The sequence below is a fragment of the Puntigrus tetrazona genome, chromosome 21 (assembly GCF_018831695.1).
Source record: "Puntigrus tetrazona isolate hp1 chromosome 21, ASM1883169v1, whole genome shotgun sequence".
In the NCBI taxonomy this organism is placed as follows: Eukaryota; Metazoa; Chordata; class Actinopteri; order Cypriniformes; family Cyprinidae; genus Puntigrus; species Puntigrus tetrazona.
Window position 1 is genome coordinate 6,151,844 of NC_056719.1, and position 14,795 is coordinate 6,166,638.

At 41.8% G+C, this 14,795-nt stretch overlaps 1 protein-coding gene and 1 long non-coding RNA gene across 7 annotated transcripts in view; one reads left to right on the forward strand and one right to left on the reverse strand.

The window, feature by feature from the left end:
• gria4b (glutamate receptor, ionotropic, AMPA 4b) overlaps positions 1–14,795 on the forward strand; it is a 160,777-nt gene that overhangs the window by 54,368 nt on the left and 91,614 nt on the right. The window lies entirely within an intron of this gene.
• On the reverse strand, positions 1,920–2,753 carry LOC122326498. Its single transcript, XR_006247484.1, has 3 exons — positions 2,646–2,753; positions 2,340–2,484; positions 1,920–2,001 (listed from the first exon to the last, which is right to left on the reverse strand). It is a non-coding gene; the product is annotated as an uncharacterized LOC122326498 (long non-coding RNA).

The following is a 14,795-nucleotide window of genomic DNA, read 5'->3' on the forward strand; positions in this document are numbered from 1 at the left end:
CCTTAAGATTATTATTAAATCACCTCCTGAATAATGGATCTTATCTCACGCAAATTAAGTGACAGCCAGAATCCCCTCAGTTCAGTCATGATGAATGTTTAAGTGAATCCACGAATGTACTAAGAGACTGGGTAGAAAAAGAACAGATAAAGAAGCAAGCCTGCAGCAAATTAGAAGTAGCCATGTTTAATTTAAAATGTGTGCTAGCATGAAATCGGTTCAGTTGCGGTGGTGAACAAGCTTAGAAACCAGCATAAATCCAGCCAGTGTTGGTGCGCTTGCCAGCCGTAGTGTTTCACAGCAGCTGGAACCTGGTGCAAGCAACTGATAAGGTCACAAAAAGCTGATAATAATTTCAAGCGAATCAGTGAGTAATCAGTGTTGCTGGCTAGAATGAAATGCCACTGCAATTTCACAATTTTAAACATTTCGAAAGGTTACATATCACATTTCTCCCGAATCTCGCTGGTCGTATGACTCAGAGTGAGATCACTGGACGCTTTGGTCACACACATAAAAGGAATGATTCCCACTACATTATTAGGTGACAATGAATCCATCCAGGTGGTTTGATTGAATCCAAGAGGTAATGTGCATTGAAATTGGTGTTGTAACAATAACAGATTTCAACAAATCAAGCAATATGTTCCCCCCGAACAATTTCCATGCTCTCTTATTATAATGAGTTAATCCTTCCAGCCACTGGCTTATTGAGGGATCTTGGCATTACAACATCTGGCTGTTAGACCAAGAATCAATCCATTTTAGCTAGATAGAGTCACTGGTGCCAACAGCAAACCCCATCGCCATCACAAAAACAAGCTAGTGATAGATTCCAGAAAAAATAAATGTCGAAAATTCATTTTCCTGCATTTATTTTTGAAACAGAAATACTGTCATAATATAATAGTGCAAAACTAAACAAAAAACCCCCCATTTTTAGATGTAACTAACAAACATATCTAATATAATTCATAAAATGATTATGTTTTTCTGAGCTCTGTGTGACATAAACAAATATATAAAATTAATTATAAAAAATTAAATATAACAAACTTAACAGTGTATGCTTCTCCTTTGCAGAATGACTGTTTACATTGTTTTAGAAAGAAACAATGCCTCTAATTTTTAACCAAACTTCTTGTTTGGTAGAATTTGCTATCGTTATTATTCTGAATAAGGTATTCGTTTTAGGCACATGTCTAGTTGCAGTAAATAATTGAGGATCTGCTAGTTTTACAGTAGATCAAGTATTAAAGTAATACATTGCGTATATATTCTAGAATCTGTGTCTTCATAAATAAAGGTCAAAGCTTTGTGGTGTAACTCACAGCTCTGGTTGTTGTCCGGACCTTGGCGTTCATACTAAATGCATTGCTTTTGAATACACAATATTTATTGAGCCTGAAGCATCTATAAAGTACAACAGAGGTAAATATTCGCTTTTTCGTCACTTCATGCATTAACATACACAGCAACTTTTCTTGAAATTCTTATTCATATTTCCTAATGAACTTCACAGCTGTGCAGCGAGTTCGGCTCAACCTGCGTGTGTATCTGCAGACCGTGGAAGCGATGATTTCTCCAGGCTACAGTTACTCAATCATTACCCATACTGCCACGGTTTTAACGAGGTTGGGATTGTCGTTTTCTCAGAAGTGTACATCCCCTCGAGGCAGTATAAACCTTTCCAACAGTTTTGTTGTCTCGGGAGACACAGAGACACAGCTGTTTTATCTCAACAACACGAGCAGAGCGGCAAGTGCAACTAAGCTCAGAATAATCAAGGCCTGACTTACATGGCGGGTCTGGTGCCACCCCAGAGAGACAGACATTTTTAACTATTACTGATCTTTCTGCGGGACAGTTCACACCTCCTGTAGAGATTTCATTCTGGGCTGTAAGTTTTGATGGCTTACCTGATCTGTCGGTTCCCCCTTTGTGAGCACTGCCGGTGTGTAATTGGTCCATCTGCTCGGCGTGTTTGAGGTATTGCCTCACCTGGCAGGAGACTCAAAGTTAGTTTTTCCCCATGCTCTGCTGAGCCTATTTGACTGACAGTAATGGGAACATTTTGCGACAGTTTAGGACCGTAATCACACTGTGATTGAAAGTTACTTATATTTAGAGACAAAATAGGTATAACTGCTTTAAATCCATATGTGTTTATTAACATGCACAAAATCTGTTCTCTTAAAGAAAATAAACATTTGAGGTGGTATAATATCATTACTCATCCCTAAATTAATTAATCGACCAACCAATCAATCAATTAATCAAACATATTTCAAATCAGCAAAAATATTGAAATTAACTGCCCCATGAATGTTGTTTCTTACTTTAAAAAGCTTGTTTTTCAGGCTGCGCATGCGTAGTTCTAATTGTATTTCCTTCTTTTATTCATTGACTTTGCTTCCTTGGAACCTGGTGCAAACCCTGTTAAACCGGGAGCATTCAAGGCCAAAGGGACAACCCTTTCTGCAACTGCAAGAAAAGTCGGCCATTCTAAATAGGTGATTTCTTTTTCATCTTTACAATGACACCAATTTATTCAAGCCTCCCTTAAAAGGCCCTGCATTAGCGTAAGACAAACGCACAAAAAAGAGAGTATAATGGCAAGGTAATAATAACAAAGTTTTTCTCACCAGTTCCGCAGAGAATAAGGTTAAGGATCTGTCTGTCTCTGTTTGTCTTTGTGTGTGTGTGTGTGAATATAATGCTCTGGGTTTTTCTCAGTTGCTTTGGTATTTTTCTCAAATCTGAAATTAAATTCTGAAAATAACTTGTTCAACATCATGTTTATCTTTCTTTTGAACATGTTGCAATTGCTTTGGTAAGTTGCTTTTGGTAAGTTTGGGTTTTTTTTTGCGGTTATTAGTTGCTATTGTCATGTTGCTCAATTTTTTTGTAAATTCGCACTGGATTGCTCAAGTGACTTGACTTTCACTAATGATCAGATCAACCAATGACAAACCAGCTCCTGAAATAACTCAAATGTGCGTCTCATGCACCTTCAATTGGACTCCTTTGTGCCCTATTTTTATTTTTTATATCTATATGTGTGTGTGTTTTGTCAGACCACTAGTAAAAGTGAAACAATAAATCCTATTCAGTCTCCTTCAATATCCCACATACAGTAATGTGTAAATTTGTTCTTTTGAAATGGATATATGGCATACAGAAGTGCAGCCTTCTGCATTTCAATACAGTAACTGTCACCCAAACTGCGCCCGCTGTTATATCGACATATTGTTCGTGAACAATAACACAAGGGCTTTTCATTCTGACGGCTCTGATGCGTTTATTGACATAAATACTTACTTTTGAGAGATGATCTAAAGATTTTGAGAATGTTAGAGGCTTTTGCAAGTGCCGTTAGTTCAAATTGATTTGAAATATGCACATACTTCTTCGCAGAAATTTTAGGGATGATTTGACCAAAGCGACGAGAAAAACTGTAATATCTGCCATCACCGAGTAGAGAACAGTGAAGGGAACCTCAGGTGGCAGATCGATTGTGCCTTTGCTGTTTTCCAAGGTCTCTGTTGATGCGCCATCATAAAATGCAGGCAGTTTTGTTATACTGTCATTCGAAAAGATCTTCGCTGTCAATGTCACGTTTTCTCCACAGGCATTGTGATGTCTGAAAGCAACATGACACTTTGATAACTGGGTGTCACTGTCTTCATTTAGTGCAAAGATGAAATTTCAGATGAAACAGAATATAGACTACGCTATTTTGCCTCGTCATTCCTTTCCCATCACCGTCGCCTCTCTGAAGCGTCCATCTGTTTACAGTGCAGGTTTTTTCCTGAGACGCGAGCCCAGGAGAACATCGTACCAGCAGTCAGAGCCGCTCGTTCATTGCTGATTACACAAACGCAGGGCTCGGACCCCCGCAGAGCCGTGTGTCTGCTCATCAAACGGCAACATCTGCTTGCTGTTGTTCCAATCATGCTGGGATTGAATGAAAGCTCGGTGTGCGCGAAAGGAAAACAACTTCATTTTTGTTTAATTTAGCTTTTTATACAGTTGCTTTACAAAGCGTTTTTACGGGCATAATAAATCTCGCAGGTCATATAATTTCAGTCAGCTTGCTCAAACGATAAACGCGCTTTGTTTAAGCTGAATTCGCCTCTGCTCAATAACGGCATGACCAACACTGCAGTTTTAGTGCTTTTTGATGAAACGATTTAAATTAATCTCTTTGTAATCACACAGTAATGTTCTGGATAAGGCATCCGAAAGTGAGATTTATTGGAAGATGAAAGTTAAATAACCTTTCAGTCATGCTTAATCAAATGTAAGCCCTGAATTACATAGAAAGTTTACATTAGCATTAAGTCAGCACCTCTGTTATCTGATTCTAGAGTCTTTGCTTTGAAAGGTTTTCTCGACTGTGTTGCCATTACCCAGGGCCAACTGCAGTCACAGCTCTATTTAAAGAGCGGCACAGTGCCCTGGCAGTGACTATTGATTTATGCCCTTGAAAACCAGTGCACTCGCAAGGAATTACTGCATGTGACAAGTGAGCAGGATTAGTGTTATGAGTCATCTTGGGAATGTGCAATTTTAATAAAAGGGATCTAAAATAATAGCATACACACTCCATGTGACAAAATGAGGTAGAGGATCATCAGAATTCCTGTCTAAACGGTCACAATGGTTAAACGCCTAAAAGGAGTAGCTCATTTTAAATAAACGCTGAAAGGACCTTTTGCGCCCAGAAATGAAAATTCTGTCATCATTCACTCATCTTCATGGCATTTGAAACCTGTGTGATTGTATTTCTTCCTTTGAGCTGAAGAAATGTCGCCGCATCCTGTGCTGTATTTCAAGCCTTCTAAAGGTTAAAGGGATAGTTCACCCAAAATTGAATATTTTGCCATCAGTAACCTACAAGGTGATTACTCTGGACAGATTTAATTTGGGCTGTTATTCACGTAAAAAGAAAAAAAAATGCTCAAAAGCTCAAACCATAAAACCCACTTAAATCTGTTCATCATCTAAAGCGAATGTGTATCTTTAGGAGAATTCTATATATAGAATAAATGAATTCATATTTAGTATTATTTTGCTACATTTACATAAGCAGCTCTATTTCTTAGCATCAACGTTTTGGTTGTGCTGACTTTCAGTGGAGGGCAACTTTTTTTAAGGTTCATTTGTGTTGAAAGTATGTGTTTGGTCTCGTCGTGAGAGTGAGCTATTGACTGAAATAACTTTTCGACTCAATGAAATGTAGACCGCATGTCCACCAAAGTGTTTACACATCCAAGTGACATTTTTCATTCAGCATTCCAATATAGCTAATATCTGATCTTAACTTTTCACACCAAGCATGATAACTATAACGATAACTATATAGTTTTAAAATCATTCTAAATGTAAAAGAATAGCTCGTAATACACAACCATAACGATGCTACGGAAGAATAATATCAGAATCACTTTTATATTTTTTTCCAAATTCCATCAGAACTCATGCTTACAATCATCAAGCAGACAATAAATCTTCAGTGTGCGCTAATTAACAGAATGTTATTATGCGTTGGATATATATGTCCAGATAAATAGGGAACTGAATTGGTGTGCATACTTCAGTATCTTTTTTTAGTTCTCGTTAAGTCAATGTCTCATGTTGAGGTGTTACCATTTCTGCCACGTGGCATTTCTTTATGTTACGACAGCTTTGTGTAGCCTTGCATCATGCCAAAATATCCAGAAGCAGTGATAATCAATCTTTCTAAGCTTAGAATAGAATGACTGAGGCGGCTGTTAAGATCCGTGGGAAGAATCTGTTCTTGTGGCTTAAACTGTGAAATGAATGGCTTAAATGGTTACTGTTTCAAGGGATGATTACAATAGACCTGGAGGATGCGTAAGTGAAAAAGAAGAGAGGGCTCTTGTATAATGTTACAAGCACACTCTGAAATGTGACGTTGTGTCTGTCTGTCTGTATGAGCTTTGAACTGCACTGTTCATAGCTGTCAACATCTTTCTGTTTAAATCCTTTCTCTCCTCTTGGTACAGAAACTTGGAGGATAAACAGAAGAGAGGGCAACAGCAAAGGCACCAAAGTCCCCTGACAGGCTGAAATTGGTCCTCAGAATGGGCTGGCACTAGCTACAGAGCCTTCAGCTTATTAGAAGCTTTGGATTGGTTGGAAGATATTCATAACTGGAGAAAGCTAGCTCTTTATTTCATTTGCCACTCTTGAACATACTCAGGCAGGCGATGATGGCACAACTGTTACTGATTTAAATTGCGGCCTCTGCAAAAGGTAGAAATCTTTGTGAGCTTAAAAATAAGGATTTTTTATCTGCGTCTATGATCCTTGGAACATCCATGGAACCTTTCCATTCCACAAAATGTCCTTTAGATTATTAAAATGTTCTTCACAATAAGAAAAAAAATGTTTACTGGCATTGTTATGAAACCCCTTTGGGAAGCTTTATTTTAAGGCGTATACCTAGCAAGCAAATGTTTTTCTTTTTTTTTTTTTTAATTTTGAGAGAAGCATCTGCAGTTTATGTCTTTGTTATGTCAGAGATTGTGTGATGTAACCAATAAACAGGCTTTGTTCCTTTTATGGCATATGTTCAGACAGTCATTGTGAAACTGAAGGAGTTCAACAAAGAATACAGACATGTACTTTTGTACTGTGACAAAGAATGTGTTTCATTATGAAATGCAGCATGACTGTGTATTATGTTTTAGTTCATGTATTTTAATGATGTGCAGTATTTATTTTTTGAGAGCGTATGCTAATGGAAACTCTTTCATTGCAGTAAAAAAGGCTTATGCCGTGTTTTTATTTTTTAGAATGTACTATTTTTTAAAAGTTTGTACTTTTTTTGAAAAGATTTTTGAAAAAAGTCACTTATCAGAGATGCACCTGCATTTAATTAAGTCAAAAATACAGTATAAAGGTAATACTGAAAGTATTATTATAAGAAATATTCTGGGTTACACCTATTAGTTGCTTATTAGCATGCATATTACTAGAATATGAACCATTTATTAGTACTAATTAAGCATATATTACTGCCTTATTCTACATCCCTAATACCTAAACTTAACAATTACTGCACTATTAATAAGCAGCAAATTAATAATTTATTGTGGAAAATCATAGTTAATAGTTAACACGTGTTACCTATTCTAAAGTGTTACCTAGTCTATTAATACTTAATAATTGTTATAATAAAGTAATATATTTTATCATGCATTTTATTCCTGTGATTATAAACAAAAATTTGGTGCTCAAAAACATTGTTGAAAACCATTGAGCTACTGAACATTTTTGTGAAAACCATTCATCTTTCCCCAGAATGAACGTTACAGTTTAACAGATAACCTCCAGATTAATACGCCTTGACTATGAACCAAAAGTTTATATGTTTGTTGTCACGTCTAAGTTAATCATGTCTTTTTTCTTGCCTAGGCACAAAGTGATTCAGGACTGCCATTAGTGCCCTCTCCAAAACATAGGTGCATGACACCCTGTGCACGATGCATTATTAAAGGAAGCCATTGTACTGAAACTCCAAGATTGTTATTTGTAAATGCTTTCATAAAGGCTAGTGAGTCATCTGGAATGAGCTATAGTTTGTGGGTTCAACTCATGGAAGACCTTTAAAACATAGACTCAATGATTTAGATTTGAAATGACAACATTTAAGAGAACAGATATTCAGGGGCATTGCGTATTGAGGAAGTGTATTCACTGACTCTAATAACCTTGCCAAGTGATAAAAAATCATGTGTCTCTTTTAAAAGACTTTGATAAAATTGTTATCGCTTTTAAATTGAATGTTGTTTTTCAAGTTTTTCAGTCACCTTTTCAGAATCAAATGGACTGCAATGATGAAGAAGAATAAACAAAATACATTATAACATCCAAATCTAACTGGAAAACCAAATGTAACTGTAACTTTACTGTAACTGTTTTTGCTTTTCAACAACAGATACATATCAATATAGAGCCAGAATTCTATTGTACCTTTAGCTACTAGCTGACACAGCATATAACTAATAATAATAATAATAATAATAATAAAAACATCTGTCTGAAATATATGCTATTGACTATGAATAGCAGCAGAAAGTATACTTAAAATAGTCTTTTAAATGCATTATTATTTAATTTTTTTATTTTACAGCATAATTGCAATAGCAATAATTCTTATATTTAATTTCATAATTCGAATGTAGGATTATAAGTAATCATTAAACAACAACAATTATTATTAGTATTATATCATCAGTGGGAAAACAGGTTTTCCTTATTTTTTGTTTTGACATGGCTGAGTAAAAATAATTGTCAATAAGACACTATAAGACCTAAAAACTATATTGTCCACCAAACAAGATTTTCCTGTGACTTGTGAAAATATATCACATCTTATGAAACTACTGCACTGTTTTTATAATCTTATTACGATCAATAAGGTCCTTGGGGACAGCTGTTTGGGACAACAGAAAACAGTTTTGTTCATTTAATGAGGCATCGCTCTCATCATTTCACCTTCCCCAGAGGATTTTATAAAGCAGATCTCCAGAACAATTACAACAACAAAGCAGAGACAAAAACAGAAAAATAAATCATGTTATCGCCGCTCTAATAGCACATCGATTTTGAGTAATGATGCACTTCTGCATGTTTGTACTTTGAGTTTTTAAGCAACAGACAATTATTCGACTACTCTTGCCAAGCTCTAATCCAAGTGCACTGCGGATTTACTGATTTACTTCTTTTTGTTTTTGTTTTAAAGCCCTTTGACGAGTGTACAAGAATAAACAGCACGGAAAAATAATGTTGCATTCAGATTTTCAACGGTTTCACATTATTTCAAATTTTCATTCTATTTATAGCAAAATGCAACACATTAAGATATAAAAACTCAGCAGATCTGGGTCCTGTTTGTTCTGCCCGAGGATCCAGTGGAGAGAGCTGAGGTTTCTCTCGTTCTGTTGTTATTCTCTCTAAGGACATGGCTAAGGGGTTTTTTATCCATTTTAAGGCAAAAAATGAGGTGATACAAGGGGTGTAAAGTATTGCATTTTAGCTGCAAGAGGGGAATATCTTGTGGGGAGAAAGCAATTTAAGTGACAATGAAATATTAAACAATGCGCATTTAGCTTTTCCACTTTAATACTTTGTCTTATTAATTAAGAGGGTTCCCAGGCTTCTTAACCGCACAGTCCTAATTACCTCCAACCACATTAGAAAGACCTGCTAAAAGGGCCTGCTGGTGTAACAAGTCATCTTCCATCAGAATGAAAATGTTCAAAAAGCACTAAATTTAAACTCATTACTTACGCTCGATAACACATTGTGTCTCACTGAGGACGATAGATGATTTATATGCAGCTTATTTTAACACACATACCACATACCGAATTTTTAGTAAAATATGAAAATGCGAACCAAAGCAAAAAGTTTGCTGCTTAACTATCACAGTGCAATGCATTATTGGAGAAACTAGCGTATCGTGTAGCAAGATTGCTGGTTGATGACGCCAATATCTGATATAATCATGTCATTACTCTGACTGGTTTCTTTCGAGCTTGCTGCTATAGCAGTTGCATTGTGCTTCAGAAACCTCCTGCTTCCCCAGCCCCTGATCCGTATATAGATCTGCTATTGGCTGATTTTATACCATGGTGTTTTTTCAATGATGTTTGCAAAAATATGGATTCAGGAAACTCTGGGAAATCGTTGAAGTATTTTTAAACAACAAGACTTGTGAAACAAGACCAACTAAAACCACGGTTGGCTCAGGAGGCTTAATCCCGGATCAGTATCAGACAATGCGGCAGCCCAAAGAAGCAACAAAATGAGACAAACAATGCCCCGCTTTTTCCTTAAAACTTATCCCTGAAAATGAGAAAATAAAACTTAATAACAGTCCAAGCTAGTCAAGCAAATCCCTGAAGCAAAACAGGCTCCATTAAATCCCTAATAAATGATTCTGTGGAGAAGCAAAACTCCTCCCCGCATGCTGGGAACGCACATCAGCATAGAGAAAGTAAACAATATTCTCATTTCCTATTCTGAGAGAAATGTGAACTGCTTTAAGGTCAGTGGATTTAGGTTTCATATTATCAAGAGATACTGTAGCTAAGGTTTTATTAAGTTAGAGCTAATGTAAATCAAAGACAAAACATACTGTGAGTGTTTAAAACACTCCATTACAATTAAAAAAAAATTATTTTGGTAACCCAACGCTGTGTCAAATATGGCTTATTTTTAAATTGCTGGCTTAAAATGAATAAAAATAGGACTGAAATTAAAAAAGCAAACACAAAATTACCAGAGACAGTACAAATTAAAACATGAACATTCATTAACAAGTGAAAACACCCATAGGCAAAAAATATAAGACAAATTTAATTATATGCCTAGTTTTCAACTTTATATACATTTAACTAATTTAACAAGCATTTTAAAAGTGTATTAAACGGCTCCCTGCTGTATTTTCAACTTGAACAGCACACATTTTTGTATAGCATAAACAAGTTGATGCTGTACCTTCATAACCTGTTCATAAACACTACAGAGTTTTGAAAAAATATTAACATCCAAATTAATTAGAAGCAGTATCATTCCACGAAGAAAGTCAGTTTATGTTATGCAATTCAAGAGGCGTTTTCGTTATGCGGCGACCGCTGCTGACTCATTTAACTGATTGACATCTCTGTATGTTCTGTGAAATAAAATAATTTGAAGCGCAATAAACGACACTGAAAACCTTATATACCTAAAGAAGTCCAGTAAATCGGCGGCGCTGGACTCGTCAGAGGGGAGGGTCTCTAGTTCCCTTTCAGTCGGTCACTCCGAGTCACGTCGGATGACCGGACGAATTGGGATCTCGCTTCAGAGACCAATCTACTTGAAAGTGTATCTAAACGAGCCAATTGAAGATTGGCACGCGCTAATCGCATCCAGCTGCCGCTGATCACAGCGCGTGTATAAATAAGCAGCGGTGCAGCGCATATTCAGCTTTTCGCCGGAGCCGAAGCGTGACTGTTCCGCTCCAAAGACGATCTACGAGTGTTGAGCACGGCGTTTCAGCGGAGGTCGTTTCCTGCGTCGAGTGGATTGCCACAATCAGGCTGCACTACCCCCTGTTTGTGTGCAAACGGCTATCCCTGTTGCCGCAGCACTAAAAGAGCATTCGCGGGTGCGTCTTTTAAAGACGACGTTACGTCTGGCAAACTCGACGCGTCTTGGAAGACAGCGTGGGTCTTGCTTCAGACGACGACACCCGTGTGTTTCTGGACGCGCGGTTGTTACCTGGTGTTAGGTGATGGTCACAATCGCTGCCTCGTGTGCCTGGGCTGAGCATGCTGAGGTGGCGGTTGTGGATGAATCATTTCCTCGCGGGAGATGGTCATCCGGAGTGATGGGCGGCTCTGTCGCCTTGAAAAAGGAGGCGGAGCTTGTGTTTGCTCGACTTGGTTCTCATTCTGGCTGCAGACAGGTGGGCTCCATTTCGCAGACACAAAGCTTAAACTCTGCAACCAGTGGAGCTGCAAAAGGGGCAGTCTGGACCCTCACGTGGGGTATCAGCTGTACCTCTGGGCTCCCCTGATGATCAGAAGTCAATCGCTGCATCGGAAGGTGAGCCAGACATTTCTGGAAGTGAAGATCCGGTTGCTCGCGCTACACCAGGCAAGAATGTACTGGATACAGATCTAGAAATGGTGGCTATGCTTGCCCAGGCCGCCGAGGTGATCGGGATCAAGTGGAAACCTCCACTGCTTCCCGGCCCTCGAGGCTGGACGATTGGTATTTAAGGGGTGGCTTGCGCTGGTTCTCAGGGCCCCACCCTGGTACCTCTTCTTCCGGAAGTGCATGAAGAGCTTACTGGGATGTGGAAAGCACCTTTCACTGCCAGAAACTGCCCCAGTGGCTCCTCCTCCTTCACCACTCTTGACAGCGGCACAGCCAGGGAGTTACGGTGATCGCCCCAGTGGAGCGGTCAGTTGGGATGCAGCTGTGTCCCAATGCCGATTCGGCTTAGTGCGTGATCCTGTGCTCCTCCCGGCCTGCAGGTACTGGCTCGGCTCTGAACGGCAGTGCCTTGTGCGGCCTGTGGACAAGCTGCGTCTGCAGTACACGCTTTTTGGCGTTGTTGCAGGTTCATCAGGCCAAGGCACTGAAGGATCTGCACAGGGGTGGTCATGACCCGGAAGTTCTGAAAGAACTCTGTATCGTGGATGGACCTCGCGCCCACGCAGCGACTAAGGTCACAACGCTGGTCTCTGGGTTGTGCGATGGCCACTACGGTGGTCCAGAACGCCATCTGTGGCTGTGTCTGGTCGAAGACATGCGCGAGGTAGACAAGACACGTTCCTTGAATGCCCCCATGACCCAGACCGCCACTTCGGCGACGCAGTGGAGAACTTTGCCCAGCAGTTCTCCGCTGCCCAGAAGCAGACTGAGGTAAGAAACATCCTGCCTCGCGTGCAGCTGCTGCCTTCACCCAGCCGCCGACGGCCCACCTCAGCCAGCTTGTCGCCGAGGGTGCCCCCTGCTGCCGCCACCGCCCCGTGCAGTCAACCGCAGCAGCCCCATCTAGGCAGCACCGTGGAGCTGGCAGCAGGGCAGCCACCCAGCCTGTCCAGGAGGAAAGCGCAGGTGCAAGCAGATCCGGGATGGAGGAGCTGCTCTAACGTGGGCAGAGAATGTTGCCGCTACCCAAAACCTCGACAAGGGCGGTTTCTCTGTCTCTGGGTCCCCAGGGAGAGCGAGGAGTTGAGCGGCCAGTTCCGCGCCACCGCGCCTCCTTGGGCTAATATGCAGCAGTGGGAAGACTGGGAGGACGAACCAACGGCCTACCTGCCTCACTTCTGCGGGGATGCAGGTAAGAGTTGCGCACACACCTCAGACCCCGCTTCGACCGCCACGAGACGCCCGAGCCGGGTCCCTGCACTCCTCTCGCTGCCCCATCGCCTGCATCGTCTGTGGTTCCGCCGAGCCGCTAGTTCGGTCTCTGGATGCCTGGTTGAATCTTCCCAGGCTATCCCGGTGGCTCCTGCGAACCCTTCGACTTCGCTATATGATTCAGTTCATCCGGCGCCCCCAAGTTCAGTGGGATCCGCTATATGTCAGTGAACAATGCCGTGCTCCCTGTCTTGTGGGGAGATTGCTGTCCTTCTAGTGAAGGCACGATAAAGCCGCTTCTCCAGCCGATATGAGGTCGGGCTTACAGCCCATACTTCATAGTGCCCAAGAAAGGCGGTGGGTTATGACCAATCTTGGATCTGTGAATCCTGAATCGAGCACTCCCGCTCAGGATGTTGACACAGAAACGCCTATTCAGTGCGTCCGCCTCAGGATTGGTTGCAGCGATCGACCTGAAGGACACGTGCTTTCATGTGTCGATTCTTCCGTGCCACAGGCCATTCCTGAGGTTCGCGTTCAAGGTCGAGCATATCAGTACAAGTCCTACCCTTCGGGCTCTCCCTGTCGCCACGCGCCTTCATGCAAGTCGCGGAAGCAGCCCTTGCTCCACTGAGAGAGTAAGGGCTCGTCGATTCTCAACCAACTGGATGACTGGCTCAGTCCCGGCCCAGTTGTGCGAACACAGGGATCTGGTGCTAGCAGCACCTCAGCCAGTTGGGGTTTCAGGTCAACCAGGGAGAAGAGCAAACTCTGTCCAACGAGGATCTCTTTTTCTTGGGATGGAGCTGGATTCGATCGATCAGATGGCACACCTCACAGAGGAGCGTGCTAATTCGGTGTTGAACTGCTTGAATATGTTCAAGAGCAGGACGGCGGTCCCACTGAAATATTTTCAGAGGCTCCTGGGGCATATGGCAGCCGCGGCCACAGTGATGCCGCTGGGACTACTCCATATGAGACCGCTTCAACATTGGCTACACGATCGCAGTCCCGAGGTGGGCGTGGCAAAGTGGCACTCACCGGGTTCAAATAACACCGCCTGCCGCCAAACCTTCTCCCCGTGGTCAGACTCTCGCTCTTCGGCCGAGTGCCCTGGAGCAGGTCTCCAGGTATGCTGTGGTTTCACGGATGCCTCCACCACCGCTGAGGGGCCACGAAACGGGCATGCAGTGTCAGGGGTTTGACGGGCCCTCAACTGCAATGGCACATCAACTGCCTAAAGTTGCTGGCAGTACATCTCGCCCTAGGCAGTCTCAAGAACTGCCTTCGAGGCCAGCATGTACTAGTCCGCACAGACAACATACCGACTGCCGTTAGTACATCAACCAACAAGGTGGTCTCACGCTCTCGTCGTATGTCGCAACTAGCTCACCACCTCCTCCTCCTTTGGAGTCGGAAGTTCTGAGGTCGCTCGCCATTCACATTCCAGGAGTGTGCAACCAGGCAGCCGACGAGCTGTCGCGAAGCTGCACTACCCGGAGAATGGAGACTCCATCCCCGGCGGATCAGCTGATTTGGGAACGTTTCCAGCCACTCAGGTAGACCTGTTTGCCTCTCCAGAGACTTCCCATTGCCCACTGGCACACAGCTGGCTGCGGGCCTTTGCAAGTATGTATTTCCCCAGTGAGCCTTCTTGCACAGACACGGTGCAAGGTCAGGAGGACAAGGAGCAGGTCTTGCTAGTAGCACCCTACTGGTGAAGACTTGGTTCCCAGAACTTGTGCTCCTCGCGACAGCCCCTCCTTGGCGATCCTCTGAGGAAGGATCTTCTGACTCAGAGACGGGCACCCTGGCACCCGCCATCCAGACCTCTGGAAACTACATGTCTGGTCCCTGGATGGGATGCGGAGGCTCTAGGTGACTCTACCTCAAGGGGGTAG